The sequence below is a fragment of the Zalophus californianus genome, chromosome 1, assembly GCF_009762305.2.
Source record: "Zalophus californianus isolate mZalCal1 chromosome 1, mZalCal1.pri.v2, whole genome shotgun sequence".
Taxonomy (NCBI): Eukaryota; Metazoa; Chordata; class Mammalia; order Carnivora; family Otariidae; genus Zalophus; species Zalophus californianus.
In genome coordinates, this window is record NC_045595.1 from 126481102 (window position 1) to 126499637 (window position 18536).

The 18536-nt window shown below is 34.5% G+C and overlaps 1 protein-coding gene across 4 annotated transcripts in view; it reads left to right on the forward strand.

The window, feature by feature from the left end:
• NAALADL2 (N-acetylated alpha-linked acidic dipeptidase like 2) overlaps positions 1 to 18536 on the forward strand; it is a 1313911-nt gene that overhangs the window by 289988 nt on the left and 1005387 nt on the right. For all 4 annotated transcript variants that reach the window (XM_027587309.2, XM_027587311.2, XM_027587310.2 and 1 more), the window contains one exon: positions 190 to 298. The gene's annotated coding sequence lies outside the window, so the exon portion shown is untranslated. The remainder of the gene's footprint in view (positions 1 to 189; positions 299 to 18536) is intronic.

Here is an 18536-nt window from a genome sequence, read left to right on the forward strand (position 1 = left end):
GTGGTTTTTTTTTTTTTTTTTTTAATGTCTATACATTCTTGCAAAAAAGAATGAATACTTTCAGGCTGCTTACAATAAAAAGAACTCTAAAAAGCATTAAGTAAAGAATGAAATTCAGGGGCCAGCTGATAAATTATCTAATGCAGCTCCCAACTTAAACTGATCACCTCTTTTTTGATTTATGAACAGGAAATGAGCTTTGACTGTTAGGGACCTGGATGAAGAGCCCTGGGTTCAGCTTGTCAAAGTCCTGTAGCCTACAAAGACCCTCTGGTTGCACAAGGATCATTCGATTAAAGTAAGACCTAATTACTTTAATTAGAATGTAAGACTTTTACTCTTGAGTCAACTTTTAATAAGGTGATTTGGCATGCCTCTATTATGTGCCAATAGTTGCTAATTTTGATTAAAAGAATGAGAACATTATTCTGTGGCAAATTCTTGTGTATTTCAATTTCTGTTCTTCCATTTATTTCATGGACTTGAATCCTTTTCTTTGGATAGTATTATCTAAATATTTTAATTCCATTGTGGCTGTTCAAATTGGTACAATTTTCTTGTCTTTGTAGTATCAAATAATTTTTATACAACTATAAATTTTATTATAAATAATCAAATTCATCTCTCTCCTTTTTAAAAGCTTAAGTTGACCCCCTGATTTTACTAAAAAATGACAACAGTGCAGTTGTTCATGTGCCATGATTCAGCATGACTTTGCATTGCTTATTTATTTCAAGTTCATACAAGTTAACTTTTTGGAACATCTGTCTGTATATGGTCACATATAGACTGTGAATTTTCAGGTAGGCATTAGAGTTTTAATATATGTTTAAAGAGGGTTTATTGTTCTTCCTGGAATACTCTGAGGGCATGATGCCAGTGTGTGATTGAAATGCTTTTCTGTCAAGCACTAGCAGGTTCAAATGCTGATTCAGGCTTACCATGTTCAAGTGCTGGTTCAGGCTTACCATGCATGAAACTTTACATGCATGGGTGATACAAAGACCCAAAAGGCAGCACAGAACCAAGAGCTAGGAGTTCTGAGCAGACCCAGCATGGCCACCAACGTAGTTTAAGAACTTGGACAAATTATTTAACCTTCTGAGTATTCCCGTGGGTCTGAATTTGAAGGGGTCAGGTTAGATCAGGGCAAGGTGACAAATTCATGTGCCTTGAGGTTAGGCATTTAATACAAATGTATAAAGTTTCTGGGTGTGAGACAGTAAGGAATGGTTAGCCTGTGGGGAAGGAGGCTGTGCCCTCACAAAGCCATTCAGATTCCAACATTTTAAAGCTGGACAAAGAAGTAAATTGTGTGGTGTGGGGGAGGGGAAAGCAAGAGGAGGATTAAATTTGGCCATTGGATTGAATAAATTCTAAGGTCATTTCTAATGCAATGCACAGTTGTAAAATTTTGTTACTATGTAAAACACTTAGAATTTGCCTAGCATCTGTTGAGCTCTATATGTGCTCCTTTTTAAGTAATTGAAGATAAACCAGTAAAATAAAAAGTTTTCAGTTTGAATTTCCCCTTTAATTGTACATTAGAATTAGGAGAAAAAGTGATTTGACCATGAAATAGTTAAATGATTCAACAGTTTAATTTCCTGAGGTGTTTATTGTTGTTGCTGTTTTGTTTTTTAATCTACTGACCTGGAAAGAGAATTTTGAATCCAGTACTATAGTCCAAGAATAAAACCCAGCCTGTAAGTTACTGGTTAGCAACTTCTCTATTAGTGAGTATTTTCACTAAAAAAAATCATGTGAACATCTAAAAAAGAGAGTCATGCAACCTTTTTGTGACTAGTTTCATGTTCTTTAAGGAGTGTTTACAAGTTGTATTTTCTTTTGATTAATATTTTAATGAAAATTTTGGAACAAATGTTATTTTATATGGAAAAATTAAAGTTGTAGTTTAAGTCAGTATATTTTCTAACGTAATTTTCTAGCTCCATCAGTTTTTGCTCTTTTTGTATTTTCCTTTTTACAGCAATGGCATTTATTTATTTCTTTTTATTACCTTTACTGCCTTTTAAATCTATATTTTAGCTCAGAAAATAAGTACATTTTATTAGATGCTAATGGCAGTTAGGCAACAAGCCTAGTGGAAGATGGGAAATAGGCCAAGTCAATATACTCTGGGGGTCTTATCTAATCTCTTTGGCTCAATTTAAATAAGAATTTATGTCTACAAGAAAATTGAACCCATGACTGTGGGGAGCCACGTGTGTTATCTCAGTGACAATGGGAGAATTAGAAGAAACTAGAATTTTTATGCCTTTAGTTGGGACGTTCTAGTAGTTTCTTCTTTCTATATTACTTGTATAGCTTTTCATTTCAGGATCATATGCATTTGTAGATCTATTCAAGTTACTTCATGTATGATTAGTTTTAAGAATGGGTGCGTTGTGTGAGGCATGCTTATATCTTTCAGATAATTTTTCCAAGTGTTAGTACCAACTGTTACTGTCTTTAAGATCTATATCCTGAAATAATGCTTAAAAAATTCTTACTAGATTTAGAGTCAAGCCATGTTGTAATGATTTTAAGTATTTACTGTTCATTTCTTTGATAGCCAAGTCAAACCTGAAGTACTTAGATGTTAATACTAAAATGGATTAGAACTGGTTAGGTCTGTTCCTTGACTGATCTGCATCTGACATTAAAAGTACAAGATCTTTTTTTTTTTTGCCCCCAAACATTCATGATGTTCTCTGAAGGCTCCACATATTGTGGAAAATAAGAATAAACATGTAAGTAAAAATATTAACAGATATAATTTAAGGTAAGCCAAACAGAGAGGCTTTCTAATGATGCTATCTCACATCCTATTATCTTGTTTTATAGAGGCATTTAAAAAAATTACCAGCGTGATTAAGCCTTTTCTTTATTCTCTTTAATGAATACACTCATATATGTTTATGAATAAATTCATGAATGTTTATCTTCAGTGTTTTAGTAATACATAAAATATACGGACAAAGTAGATGTGTAGACAACAAACTCAATTATTCCTTTATTTTTCTAGGCTTATGGAAGTAAGACAAGAGTGTCCAATCTATTGCTTAGATCACTGATTCCCAACATTAAAACAAAGTAATGCAAACTCTAAACTGAGGTAGTTAATTGCCACCCTTCTTGTATGTATACCTCATCAGTGGTTCTGAAACTAAGAACCCTCAGATTTTAATTCCTTTCATGGGACCAAAGGCTCTGATCCTCACTTAACATAAGTTCACCTTTAGCGTTTGACATTTGTTATGCAAGGCTTTCAAATGAAGTGTTTAATTAAAATTAAAATGCCATTGTTTTTAATAACCCAGAAAAAAATGGGTATGAATTAAATAAAAAAAAAGACATGACAGTGGATTTAAGAATACTGTAGCTCCTGTGTGAATACTGGAGTTGTTTGAAAAATTTTATGAAACATTCTTATTGTCGAAATCTAATTTAAGGTTTAATGATGCAGTAAAGTTGAGATGTTCACAAAGAAACCAGAATAATAACAGTAAAAATTTAGCCATAGCTTAGTACAATCTAACCAAAATTTTCTGGTCAATTAGATTTGATTGTGTTAAAGAGTGACAAACTACAAAAGTAATTAGAAATCAAGCATTAGTGAGTGACTGGATGCTGGAGCCTGTTAAAGGCATTTTTATGCTTCCTGAGATTTGACACCTCTTCCTGGGTCTCTGTAAGCCAAAGTACATGCCATTGTCACACTATTTTTCTTGAGAAGGTTCTCACTAACCTGTTTAATAAATGTGATTTGTTCCATAATTTACTCTCTTTTCTTAAGAGGCAGCCTTTGCTTAGGCTACAAGACTAAATAATAATAATAATAAAAATAGGACAGTTAAATGATCTAACAGAAGTGTATATATGTAAAAATAAAGCCTAGAATCATAAATAGCCTTATCACCCTCAGTAGCTGTGCATTTCTAACCCAGTGGACTGATACAGAATCTTACCAGTGCCCTAAGTCCTATATGAGAAGGATAGGGAAGAGCACTGAGGGCAAGTAAGGTACTTGTCATGATCTGTCCTTAAGGACTCCCACACCTACAATGTAATTTCATCTAAACAATGGTTTTCTGGTTAATCTCAGCATGAGATTAACTTTGTTAGGAAAAGATTTGTAGTCTGTTTCTTATAAATTACATTTTAATCAGTAAAATATTTTTGAGCTATATCATATACTTTAATATGTAATTCATAAAACATCTTAAATATTATGAATATTTAAATTTTATTGTACTATTTCTAATAAAAATAATTTTTGTATTAGATTCATCCTTAAAGGTGAAATTGCATTACTTTTTTATATTTTCTTTACAAATGTATTTCTCTCAGTAGACTCACTTGAAATAGTTTCCTTTCTAAAGAAGTAGAAAATAACAATATTAATGTAGGGAATAAGAAGTCAGCCATTAAGAGCTAAGGGATATTTTAAAGGGGAAGACCCCAAATCATTAACTTTTAATTTTTTATTTAATTTAATATCATTTAATTCAATTTACTTATTTGAGAGAGGGAGCACACACTCAAGCAGGGGGAGGAGCAGAGGGAGAGGGACCAGACAACTCTGTGTCGAATTCTGAGCCTGACAATGGGGTTCAACCTCGCAAGGTTGAGATCATGACCTGAGCTGAAATCAAGAGTTGGGCGCTCAACCAACAGAGCCACCCAGGCACCCCACTTTTTATTGTTGTATAGATAAATCAATTGTTAGGTATTTCTTGCCTAATTTCATAACTTTTTTTAAAGCTTTTTGCATATAGTTTTTGAAGTAAATTTCAAAGAAACCAACTTTTAACCATATTAATCAGCTTGGCAGCAATTCATTTAGTACCTGACGCTGAAAAATATCTTTACACAAGTGGCTTCATTTTCTTATATAACTGAGAGAAATCTGTACCATTTCCTTGCAAATTTGACACATGGTCTCTTGTTAAGTTACATGGTATGAATTTCATCCTTGTGTATATATGAAGTGCTTTCTTGCCCTTGAAACATCTTTTTATATTTACATTTCCAAGAAAAATAATTCTAAAACTGATCTTTTTTCAAGCTAAATGTTCACCTTTTAAATAAAAGGTTGTTTGTAATCTGCAAAACTCATTCTCTTCTTTATATATAAAATGTGTAGCATACTAATATTTAGAAAAAAATAGGGGCGCCTGGGTGGCTCAGTCGTTAAGCGTCTGCCTTCGGCTCAGGTCATGATCCCAGGGTCCTGGGATTGAGCCCCGCATCGGGCTCCCTGCTCCGCGGGAAGCCTCCTTCTCCCTCTCCCACTCCCCCTGCTTGTGTTCCCTCTCTCGCTGTGTCTCTCTCTCTCTCTCTCTCTCTGTCAGTTAAATTAAAAAAAAAAAATCCTTAGAAAAAAATATTCTCTAAAGTTTTTCAAAGACAATTTCATAGAAATATTTTTGGTGAGCCTATATTGTATGTCAGGCACCATCTTAGGTACTAGAGGAACAGAGTTAATTATTCTACAGTACTTTTCCCTCAGGATGTTCACTGTTTATTGGGGATAAAAATAATTACAATATAGTATGCTAAGGTAATGTGAACATGTAAAAAGTAGCACAAAGGTAGGAATATTGTTTTGTTTTGTTTTGTTTTTTAACTCTCAAGTACTTCTAGGCCAGATCAATCTCTTTGGCTTCAGGTCAGATACTAGGGTAATTAATATTTTAGAGAGCCAAACTGAAACAGCCATATCATACTAGTCCAAAACAACCAATACACCATAACATGTAAGAATTACATGCATGTGTGTATTACCTTAACATTAAAATATGGAAAATAGGTATTTATTTGAAGTTATATATTCTTATTTACTTTTCTGTTACTAATTGCTATTTAAACAGAATAGTAGTAGAATAGTTAAAAGTGTCAATTAGTACTTAATAGGACTAATTTAACAAATAGTATTATGAAATATAACAATATTTTTGTTTCATTCTGTCCTCTGGTAAAGCAATTAATTTTAATTTTTTGAATTTTTACTGGATATTTAAATTTTATAGACTATATTGTGAACTTAAATTTGGAATTATAAATGGAGAATTTAAAACAAAAGAACTAAGTAAACAAATGTTACCTATATTTAATGCAGAATAAGGACATATTTTTCTGTCCCATGATACAATGGGATATTTTTATTCCTTGTTTCCTTTTCTAATAACAGTTCTCTTAAGTGTTTAAGTATTTAGGTAAGTATTTAGTGTCACACTAAAATTGAATGTAGTTACATGTAACATTTACTTTGATTTGAAGCTCTGCCCTCATCAAAGCCTTATCCCACTAATTCCTTTTATCAGCTCAATGTGATAACACCAGATTAAATATCCTCTCAAAAAAAATTTTTTTTTGGATTACTTTGGATTTTACTTACTTGAAGCAGCAGCTATTGAGACTTGTTAGAATTAGATCCCAGATGTATCGATTCACTTCATATCTGCAGGCTTGTTCTGGCAGACATTCTGTGTCAACCAGGCCTTTTGCTTGTATACATTTACCAGATAGGACATCCCTGTCAAAAATATTCATCATTTTTGAAAACTTCAGAGTACATTGTATGGCAACATAAGTTAAACCTGTCTTCTTCAGGATCAGTGGTTTTAAAGTACAGAGATGATATGAACTTGGGTATCCAATCAACATTGGATTTTAAATAAATTACAGTTTTAGTAAAGAAATAGTCTTCTTTAACTTGGCTACCCTTTCCTACTGATTTTTTTTGGTTGGGGGGGGAGTTTTATAGTAGTTTCTGAGTTTTTTGTTTCAGCCTTAACAACTCAGGTGCAATCAGTTTTTTTTCTAGATTCCTTATGGCCATTCAGAGTTCATCAGATTTAGAGAAACCACCCATAAATGTCTATTTTATTTCAGTCCTTTTCTTTTTAACTTCAATATATTTCCAAATTAGAGAAAAACATTATTCTTGTCCCATACTTTCAAAATGAATTTATGACAGGCCAAGATTTTAATCCTTTTTTATGGCCAGTAACAATGATAGCCATCTTGTAGGCTTATGTCTAAGGAGACTATATAATTTTATTTCTGCAAAGTCCAAAATCTCATTAAGTACTTATGCAGTTTGACATAACTGAAAAATGATCAAAAGCTTTCATTATGAAATCCTCAGTTTCACATTTGGGCAAAACACACATCCTTTGAGCAGTGCTGCATATAAGGTGTGCAGGGCATTTAGCAGGTAATATCTTTGCATTTTCTTTGGCCAGAAGTTTATAAGCTGATTGGGATTTGTCAAAATTTACATTCACATAGTCTGCCAAATATGTAAATAGAGGAGTGTGGTAGTCAGAATAATGGCCCTGCAAGATGTTCAAGTCCTAATCCTTGGAATTTGTGAATATATTATGTTACATGACAAAAGGGGGATTAAGATAGCAGATAGAATTAAGTTTGCTAATCAGCTGACTTTAAGATGGAAGAATATGGCCACCTGGGTGGCTCAGTCAGCTAGGCCTCCAACTCCTGGTTTCAGCTCAGGTCATGATCTCAGGGTCCTGAGATCAAGCCCTGCATTGGGCCCCACGCCCCACATTTAAGCTCTGCTTAAGACTCTCTCCCTCTCCCCTAGCAATCCCTTGACTCTCTCACTCTCTCGAATAAATAAATCTTTAAAAAAAAAGAAGACTATCCTTGATTATCCAAGTGGTTCCAGTGTAATCACAAGGTTCTTTAAACATGGGAGAGGAAGGGAGAAGAGTCAGTGTCAGAGTGATGTGATCTGAGATTCAACCAGCTATTGGTTGTTTTGAAGATGTGAAGAAGCACTAGGCAAGGAATGGAGGTGGCTTCTAGAAGCAGGAAAAGTCAAGAAAATATATACTCCCCCAGTCTCCAGAAAGGGACTCAGTTATGCTAGTACTTTGATTTTTAGCCCCAATGCCTTGATTAACCCAGTAATACTCATTTCAGGATCCCATCCTCCAGAACCATAAAATAATAAATTTGTGTTGTTTTATGCTCTTTAGTCTGTGGTAATTTGTTACAAGGCAATAGGAAATTAATGGGCAAAGTCTAGTTCTTATTTGGGTAAGATATCAGCATTCTTTGTTTTATGCTTTCTGTGGTTTCATAATATCTTCATAAAAACCTAGAAGATTTGAAACTCCATTTTTCAAAACAAAGCATCTAAGAACTAGAGTAAACATTTTGTTGTTGTGATTCAGTGCATCACTGAATATACAGAGAGAAGTGTGTTTATTAATAAGGTCCAATTAAATCTGGTTTACACTATAATAGGTGAACCCATCTATTCAAAATTTCTCCTTTTGTTTGCCTACATGGCTGTCGTCTCTGAATCAAGAAACATAACTTTATTTATTTTTATAGAATAATCCAGTGGATCATAGGATGTGCATTTATTTTTATGTGTGTCCACAGGCTAATACATTGACTGTTTTGACTGAATATTGATGTATTTTGGGGAGATGGAAAAAACAATGCATATGACTGATTTATAAGTACCCAAGTGTTTCATCTAGGACTTGCGAAATTTCTACTCCCTATGTACTTTTGCATCCCCTTTTCCACCATGTCCATTCCCAAATTCCTTTCTGCCTTTTGTATAAAATGCTCTGTCTTGGTTAAATATCTCCCTAATACAATTAAATGTGTCTTTCTGTCATTAAAATAATACAGTTGTCTGGGTTATACTGACATTGGTATTATAATCATTCTCATGTCATTATCTGATCTCTTAGAAAACTTGGTCAAAGTATTCACAATGTTAAAATTAAATTAGCATTACCTCAATGCAAAGCGCTTAATTAATCCACAGGAAAGTGAAAGATGACTGTTAATGTTCATGATTACAACGCACTTAGGTTGCACATATAAGTCACATCAGTCAGTGCTGCAACAATGGATGTTTCATTTTTATGAACTGCAAATCACAGTTGCCAACCAGCAGTTGGGGAAAAAACAGTGACAGTAACTACTGCGAATGCATAATCTATGTCCTATCCATAGGACATAGAGAAACTAAATAGAGTGTTACTTTTTGCTTCAATTTTTGAGCATCCATATGGGTTTTGTACTTTTCCCCTAACCTTCTATATCCATTGCTGAAAACCAGCATATTTTGCGTCCCAAGGAGGGATTTCCTGGGAGATGGGGATTTTAGTTCTCAAACCAGAGTAGTTCCAGGCAAACCGGAATCAGTGGTCATCCTAAAACCAGTACTTAGCTTTAAGATATAATTGATACTCTACATACTTAAAACATAGTCTCCTCATATGTGCTTACAATATATTTTCTATCTTGGTGTATTACATTAAATTGATCAAATCAGAAATATAGGAATCATCATATTATATTTCTTTCTTTTAGTATTTTTTCCAATAATTTAATGTTTCCTATGACTTACATATTTTTAAGGATTTTATTTATTTGAGAGAGAGAGAGTTTTAGCAAATTATATTTTCTTAGAAAATTATTCATTTTATTTGGATTTTCAAATTTATTTGTATTGTGTTTAGCAACATACTCTATTTTTAAAAATTTATTCTCACTATGGTTATTTTTCTTTTATAACTTACTCATTTTTGTGCATTTCTACTTTTTCTTACAAAAATAGGTTCATTAGTAATTTTTTTCTTTCAAATAACCAGCTGTTGAATTTATTAATTCTATTATATTTTCAGTTTTCTTATCTGCTTTTTCTTTAATAATTTGTTCTGTTTTGCTTCATTACAGTTTCCCATTCCTTTTCTAATTCTTATAACAGATTCTTAATTTATTTTCATTGATTTTTTTTTTATGGACAAAATACTCAATAATAATTCTCTGAGCAATGTGTTTAACTTTTAATAACTACATTTTGCAGGAGGAGTGGGAGTTAAATAGTCCATGCCAAATATATATATATATATATATATATATGTATATGTATGTATGTGTGTATATATATGTGTGTGTGTGTGTATATATATATGTAGTTTTATAGAGAGGCATAAAACAGCATGGCAAAACATTTCAGTGGGATAGTAGTTGTAGATTAAACTTAGCCAGATCACAGAAGACCTCATTATAGATTTAATAATATATATTCTGATATTAACTTTTCTATGCATATAAAATTTGTGATATATAATCAACATTTATGTGTATATTTGTGTTTTGTGTATGTACACATCAGTAATAATTTGCTAAGAAATTTACTTTCTTATTGATCCCATTTTCCTTTTAGGATTTTATTCTAAAATTAGGAGGGTTAAATGACCCTATGAATTTTGAATTTTCTTCTCCTTTATAATCTTAAAATGTATTTTCAATAGTTTTATTTATTTATTTATTTTTATGGGTTGGGAGGAAGGCAAATATTGCTTCCTAAAATCATACTTTCTCTAATTAGGAGTACTCTGAGGGACTGAATAGTTGTATAACCTCTAGCCGTTAGGGACACCAAGAAGAAATGGATGACAGGATTGAAGTGTGTGTGTGTGTGTATGTGTGTGTATGATAGAGAGAGAGAGAGAGAGAGAGAGAGAGAGGAGGCTTAAAGTTGTTTACACATGTACTCTCTTAGCCACTGGTCATATTTGTTTCAGCAAGAGTGACTGCTATGGGCTAAATTGTATACCACAAAATTCATAAGTTGAAGCCTTAGCTTCCACTGTGATGGTATTTAGAAATGGGGCCTTTGGAAGATAATCAGGTTTAGATGAGATCATGACAGTGGGACTCTTATGATGTATTACTGCCTTTAAAGGAAGAGACACCAGAGAGCTTGCTTCTTTTCTGCTCACATGCACCATGTACAAAGGGAGGTCCACGTGAAGACACAACAAGAATGTGGTTGTCTGCAGCCCATGGAGACAGCCCTAACCAGACATGGACCTTGCTGGCACCTTGATCTTATACTTCCAGTCTCCAGAACTATGAGGAATATATTCCTATTGTTGAAGCCACCCAATCTATAGTACTTTGTTATGGCAGCCTGAGTTGACTAAAACAGTGACATTTCATTTTACTTATGGAAACCTCTGCTCTTCAAAGTAGTAAAAATATAATGGTTTTTACCACAGTAGTGATTATAATGGGAGATTGGAAATTTTGAAAAATAATTTTTTTGGTCTGATACATGTTTTTTAAATGCATATCAAGAAAACATACAGACATAGGGTAAACAGTGTTGTGAGTTTATAAAATGTAATGATAAGATTTGTTTCCAATTCAGACATCATTACTTGATATGTTTAAGTAAATCCTTTGCTATTCATGATTCCTGTGTAATGAAGATTGATGAAGTATGAAATGAGGACACCATATTTCCACATGTGGAAAATTACAGAGCTATTTTTTTTTAACATTAGAAATTTTGACTTGCTTAACATTAAGATGTGCTGCAAAGTAAGTTGGGTTAGGGGCACCTGGGTGGCTCAGTCGGTTAGGCGTCTGCCTTTGGCTCAGATCTGGGATTGAGCCCCACATCTCTCTCCCTGCTCAGCGGGGAGCCTGCTTCTCCTTCTCCCTCTGCTTACTGTTCTGCCTACTTATGCTCTCTCTCTCTGTCAAACAAATAAAATCTTTAAAAGGAATAATAAATAAAAAAATAAACAAAGTAAGTTGGGTTAGAATGTGATTTTTATTAAAAGAGCTTGCTTTGGGATTAACATCTATAATTTTTTTTGTCATTTTTTCAGTCTTGTCTCAAGGGATATGATACTCTCATTAATAATGGCATCTGAGGATGCTTTTTTACACTTTGTATCACTTTGTCCTCATAACCATTTTTTGTGAGAGGTTTTTTTTAAAGATTTTTTTATATTTAGAGAGAGAGAGGGAGAGAGCACATGCATGCATGTGCCCTGGTGGGGGGCATAGAGGAAGAGGAAGAGCAAGAGCAAGAATCCGAAACTGAGTCCTTGCTGAGTGCTGAGCATGGAGCCTGATCCTGAGCTCAATCCCACAACACCACCTTCACCCCCCTGCCATTTCATGACCTGAGCCAAAATTAAAAGACCCTTAACTGACTGAACCACCCAGGTGCCCCTGTGAGAGGTTTCATTATCTTCATTTTGCAATAAGGAAACTATAAAAAAGGGCAAGGGTGTTTTCCTAATTTATATAACTAGATTGTGGCAGAGTTGAGTTTTAAATTATTTCATACCCTTAAACATTAGGGGTATGAATTAATTTGTTCTTGTTGTTGGGTTTTTTTGTTTGTTTTTAGTATGTGGCTAATAAGTTCTTCTATTAGGTTAGAAATCTGATCAAATTAAGATCTGACAAAGTTGTTTTTCTCCCAGTGATAACTTTGATACATGTTTGTGAAGTACCAGGTATGTTCTTCAATAAAAAACTTGGAGCTGCGGGCGCCTGGGTGGCTCAGTCGTTAAGCATCTGCCTTTGGCTCAGGTCATGATCCCAGCGTCCTGGGATTGAGTCCCACATCGGGCTCCCTGCTTGGCAGGAAGCCTGCTTCTCCCTCTCCTACTCCCCCTGCTTGTGTTCCTGCTCTCTCTCTCTCTCTCTCTCTCTCTCTGTCAAATAAATAAATAAAATCTTTAAAAAAATATTTGGAGCTGCTTCTGCTTTACTTGTGTCCTAAACACATACATTGTCTGCCTGTGAATAATCCAGTCCTGCAAATTGCCAAAGAATTTAGGAGAGTAGGACAGATGGTAGATTCTTAAGAGAAAGTGGACATATTTCCTATTCCCTAGAACTATTAGAAATTATTTCCTTACAATAATTACTTTATAAAACCACAAATTGAATAGTTCCTCCTTGATTTCAAGAATCCCTAAGGAATGTCATCAGATTTAAGACATTTACCTAATATATAATAAATAACTAGAGCTTGTAATCAAAACATTTGCTTCTCCACAGTTCTTTTAATGTCTATAATTCCACTTGCTAATATCTTCTCAAATATGAATCCGCATGGTCAGTTCTTTGCTGTTACAATTTCTAAGCAGTAACTTTGTTCCTAGGTCCATTGTGTAGGCAGAGATTCTAAGCTTGTAGCCTGCTGTGTTTATTGATCTATTTCTTAATAATTCTATATCAGACAATCACACAATTCACAAATTGTCTGGGAGGGAAAAAACACATTAGCCATGCATTTAGAGGCTCTACTAAGAATGTTAGCCTTCTTTGTTACGTAGAATGATTGTAAAGCACCACAGTGAGACTTTTAAACAAATCAGAATTACAGCTTTCTTGTTCTAAAATATAAATGTTTCTTTAAGGAATCATTTTGGTATTTGCCTAAGGTTGTTTTCCTCTTCAGTTTGAATAGGATATGAAATTTTCTAAGTCCAAATTAGGTGATTAGCCAAGCCGTATTCAGTAATGTTCAGTCTTTGCTCTCAAATGCGCTTTTTCCATTTTGGGGCTCTGCTGTGTCTGGACTTCTGCTGTATATTCTGGGCCAGGCAGTGTTCTGCTATTCTGATGTCACCTCTGCTCCATCTACTGGAATAATGATTTTTACTATGTACACTCTTTAGCAAAATCACTATTTTTATAATGGCTTTTTAAGAAAGTTTGTCTTAAGCATGGTGTCTAAGAGCATTAAAGTTATGTAGTTACATTGAGAAAACTCAGAGCAGAATTAAGACAAATCAAATTAATCCCATTCTTTCATACTCAAATATATGCAGCCAGCATTGTCTTCTGTCATGGAAAGATAGAACACTGCTTTGCACGGAGGGAGAAGCTGGTGCATGAGGGCAGGGAAGTAGGTGAATTTTGAAATAAAGCTGGTACTACAGTGTCTATTTGCTCTGATTCCTGATCTCACAGCCACAGTGAGCTATTTGTTCTCAGACATGCCCTGACCTCTCATGTGTCCTTGCCTTTGTCCATGTTATTCTTTCTTATTAGAGCCCCCTTCTCAATCCTGTGTACTTGGAAAACTTCGATCTCCTATTTTTCAAGATTCCTGACAGTTCTTTTTATGTGTTTCCTGACACCTCAGGCTTAAAGAAAGAGCTCTCATCTCTGTCTCCCTATGGTAACTCTAGTATGTTTCTGTTTTAGAATTTTTGCACAAAATTATTGTCTAGGTACATATGTCTTTTTTCGTTAGACTCTGTACTCTTTGAAGGTGACACTATTTTGTTGTTATGATCAACTGCTTTTGCTAAAGAAGTGAAGTTCCAATACTTGGAGATCACCTTGCTTGCAAAATGATTGGATTTGAGTTCTCAAATCCAGAAAAGTTAAGGCAAAGCATCTTTGTTCTGCATAAATATAGTTGCAATATTTTGGGTCAGTAGCAACAGTGAGGCCAAGTGCAGGGATACGGTGGCTAAAGCAGCCAATGAGCAAACCTGGGGCATACTCTGGTTAGGTGCTTACCCAGAGGGACTTTAGTGAATAGACATGACTTAGGAGCATTTTGGAAATAGGAGTCTGTGGTGTGTGAGATATTCACTTTCTCTGACTCTTCTACAAAATATTCAGTGTCTCTTATCCACCAGTGATTTTGCTGCTCAAGGATATCTTGGGGAAACAAAAGGTTGATGTAGTGGTTTTCCTTCAAGGTTGGCCTGGGGTGAAAGCAAAGATAACATGTCGGGGGATAGTGAGGCATCTAGTTTATAGTGAAAACCTCAATACTAGCAGAATACCTGGGGCCATGATGTTACTCAGTGAATGAATTAATCAAGGAATGGAGGATGGATTCTTAGCAAAACAAGAGAAGCCAGTAAAGTACTTGATTTTAACTGTTTTTTTTTTTTTCAGAAGTTGAAACTTCTTTAAAATTAGCAAAAGAGGGGAATGACATGTAAGAGCCTGAAGAGTTACCACCATTATTCTTTCCAGCTAAAGAAAGCAGAGGGGACAGGTTGGCACTGAGGGTGCCAACTCCTTGCCTGAAGACTCAACAAGTCACAGCAGGGACCAAAAAGGGCCCCTGTCTTGGTTTCTTTTAGTCTTCAAAAAAAGACTCTCTCTTAATGAAACACAAACCTCCCCAGGATGTAATATATTTTATTTTTTCAAGGAGGCAGCATGATTTAGTGAAAGACAACGGAAGTCTATGTTTGGATCTTTGCACCAACACTTTCTCACCTCTGTTAATTATCTTCTGTTAATTAATGGAATAATATATAAAACTAAACTAGAGCCAGGGATATAATAGATGCTCAATTATCTTTCTTTTTCCTTCCCTGTCACCTGCACTCTTGGAATAAGAAGTCAACAGCAATATTCAAGAGGGCACGTTGAGAGCTCGTGAAGTACATGTAACGGGAGCATCCTGGAGACAGGATGGATACTTGAAGAGGGGAGCCTCAGGCTTAGACAGAAATTTCCTCCTTTCCATTTTTGCCTTAGGCTTGCCTTTGGGGTAGCCTTTTGCCTTGTAATTAGCTGCTTGTAGCAGAAGGAAGCCTGTTCAGGAACATAGCTTCATGCTCGCCCATTCCCTGTTTATAAACTATGGAGAATGCTGTAGAGAGAATGTGTCCCCCTAAAATTCATATATTTAAATTCTAATCCCCAAAGTGATGGTATTAGGAGGTGGGGCCTTTTGGTGGTAATTATGTCATGAGGATGGAATGTTATGATTGGGATCAGTGCCCTTATAAAAGAGAACCTAGAGAGCTAGCTCACCCCTTCCACCATGTGAGAACACAGACACAGGTGCTGTCTATGAACCAGAAAGTGGGTCCTTACCAGACATTAAATCTGCCAGCACCTTGGATCTTGGATTTGATCTTGGAGTTTCTAGTCTCCAGACTGTGGGAAATTTCTGTTGTTAGGGGGAGGACTGGGTGATGAATCACTGGATTCTGCTCCTGAAACCAGTGCTACATTGTATGTTAACTAACTTGAATTTAAATTAAAAAAAAAAATTAAAAAAAGTTGTTTCTGTTGTTTATAAGCCACCAGTTTGCGGTGTTTTGTTATAGTAGCTTGAATGGACTAAGAAATATTTCCAGATTGTTGAATGGTTTAAAGGTCCTATAATGTGGATGAATATTCAGTGGGTCTAGGATGGTTTTAATAGCTTATTTTCATTTGCATCATGAAAAAATGATACTTTTTTGTACTGCTGCATCACTTTATTTAAAAAAAAACACATTTTACAGTAAGTTTAATTGCTTTTCTTACTGAGTCTTATCCAGACTGTTTATTTATACAATTCTTATGTCTATAATTTATAATAGGTTTTAAATGTGTGCACAAATAACAATGCCAGCAAACATTATATTTAGTTATGATAGTAGTTCATCCACATATTTTTTCCTTTGTTAGTAGAAAGCATAAGATTTGTTTCTCAAGAAATTTAGAATTAACTAGAATATCTGTTCTACATTTATGCTATCAGAATTATCTGTGTATTTGGCAACTGGGATTAGTCTACTATTGGCATTATTATTATTATTCCATAATGGCTGCTCTCAGTGCCGTACTGTTAATTTGCATTCAGTCAGTTTATCTGGAATGATTCAGATGTTTTAAATGTATTTGTTTTTAGACAGAAGAAAAAAAAAGATCACGGATCCTTTTCACCATTTACATAAAAGATCCAGTTGCAAGTTTATTTGCTTGTGCAAATTCTTCCTGTGGTTTTTAAGAGACAGAATTTTCATTTCCCACCCAGATTAATTTGAACATGGTATATTGCCTTCTTAATTGGTAAAGGTACAGTTAGTTATAAAGATGCCTGTGTTTCCTCAGAGTCCCTTGTTAGCTCTTGGAAAAGAGGACTATACAAAAGGTAGAAGCAGAAATTGTGTATACTACAATCATTGACAGGTTAGAGGTTCATTAAAGATTGGTTTTCATTTAAGGTAAATTTTTATCATCAATAAATGGATCTGTCAGTAGAAGTTTAGAAATAGGGACAGACCATATCTAATAACATGTTTCTTCTCTTATGCTATGAAATACAGTAATAACTTTTATTTCACTAATGCTTTATGGTCTACAAGACATTTCAAGTGCATCTTATTTAAGCCAATTCTCTGGAAAATAGATAAAGCAGGCAGTAATTTTACACCCAAGGAAGCAGATTCTCTGAAGGGTAAAGCTGCAGAAAACAGTGGAAGAGCTGTAGTTGGCACTCATGGGACTTCTCTTTCTGATATTTCTCTTATATCTCCATGTCAGTTGAAGTCTGTGCATGGCACCACTCTGCCAGTCATTTCTCTTCTTAAACAAAGAAGCCATTCCACCCAGAAGTTGTGATGGTGATTCTGCAATGAAATGAAAAAAGGCAGTTGAACTTTCTAACCTAATGGTAAATTTCTCAGTCGGTCAGTATTGAATACTGTGGCTGGATTCACGGACATAGAGAAATCATTCATTCACTCAGTGGAAAACTGTGATAGGCAGTGTGGGCAAAACAGATAAAGAATCCCCAGATTTAGTGTGATCCTTTTTTTGTTTTTAGATTTATTTGTGGTGGAGAATTTCATTACGCACTTGTGTATAACGTCATTGAGAACAAGCCACAGGGCTTTGTTAGGAACCTAGCTACATGTTTAACATGTGGATGGGCACCGGATGGTCTTCACTAGGCTCTTGCTGTCATTGTTGCTTCCTTTGAGGTGAGTTGGTTAAGTTTATAATGCAGACATTTATAATGTATTTTGGGGTACAACTTGGGGTTGGCAATATATGAACATGGACATTCATTCCTGTTTGAGAAGAAATTTTCCCATGTTACAGCTAGTTAAATTATACATAACTTTTTTTTTGAATAGTATTCAGCTTAGTTATTATTTTATTTATTTCCAATTCTTGCTGTTTGTGATTGTTCAAGTCTCGTGACAGGGGACAAAGATAAAAGAAATTATTTTGGGGGGACATACCTAGTGTGAGATCTCTTAATTCTTCATGATCCCCAAACAGCTGATATAGTACCCACAGCTTCTTCATGGGACCTTTAAATATAACTCCCTTTCCAATATCAGATTCTAAATCCTTTTCACAGTAGCACACACTGTAGTCTGACACCTAGTTTCGCATGCCATATTATCTTAAAGTCCTTCTTCTAAAGAAAATAATTGTGCCAAATGAATGGAGCTTTACCAGAATCCATTTTCAATTGGTTTGTAATATCTACTTTATAATGATAACTGAATTTTATTATTCTGATGTGGAAAATTCCATGGAGCTCCTGTTTATGGATTATCTTACTAAAGCTGTTTGATATTATTCACATTGATGATGGTTGGAAAAAGTAATGCACCTGCAAGTTTTCATGGTAACTAGACACCAGTAATCTATTTGGAAAAACAAAAAACCTAATCTGGAATAAAATATATTTTTAACATCTTATGTTGGAAGAATATCAAAGCTTACTACCTGACATGTAAAATAAATTACAACATCCTAGAAGCAAATTTTGAGAGCATCTGCTTGGCTTATGTGTAAATTGTTATATTTATTATGATTTATATTTATGTTTGAATTTATATTTGAATTCTCTGTCTCATGTCACACTTTGCTGGTAAATATTATGTTTTCTTTTTTGGAAAGTTGCACATCTCTGGGTCTATTATGTTCATTGTTATACCTTCTGAATC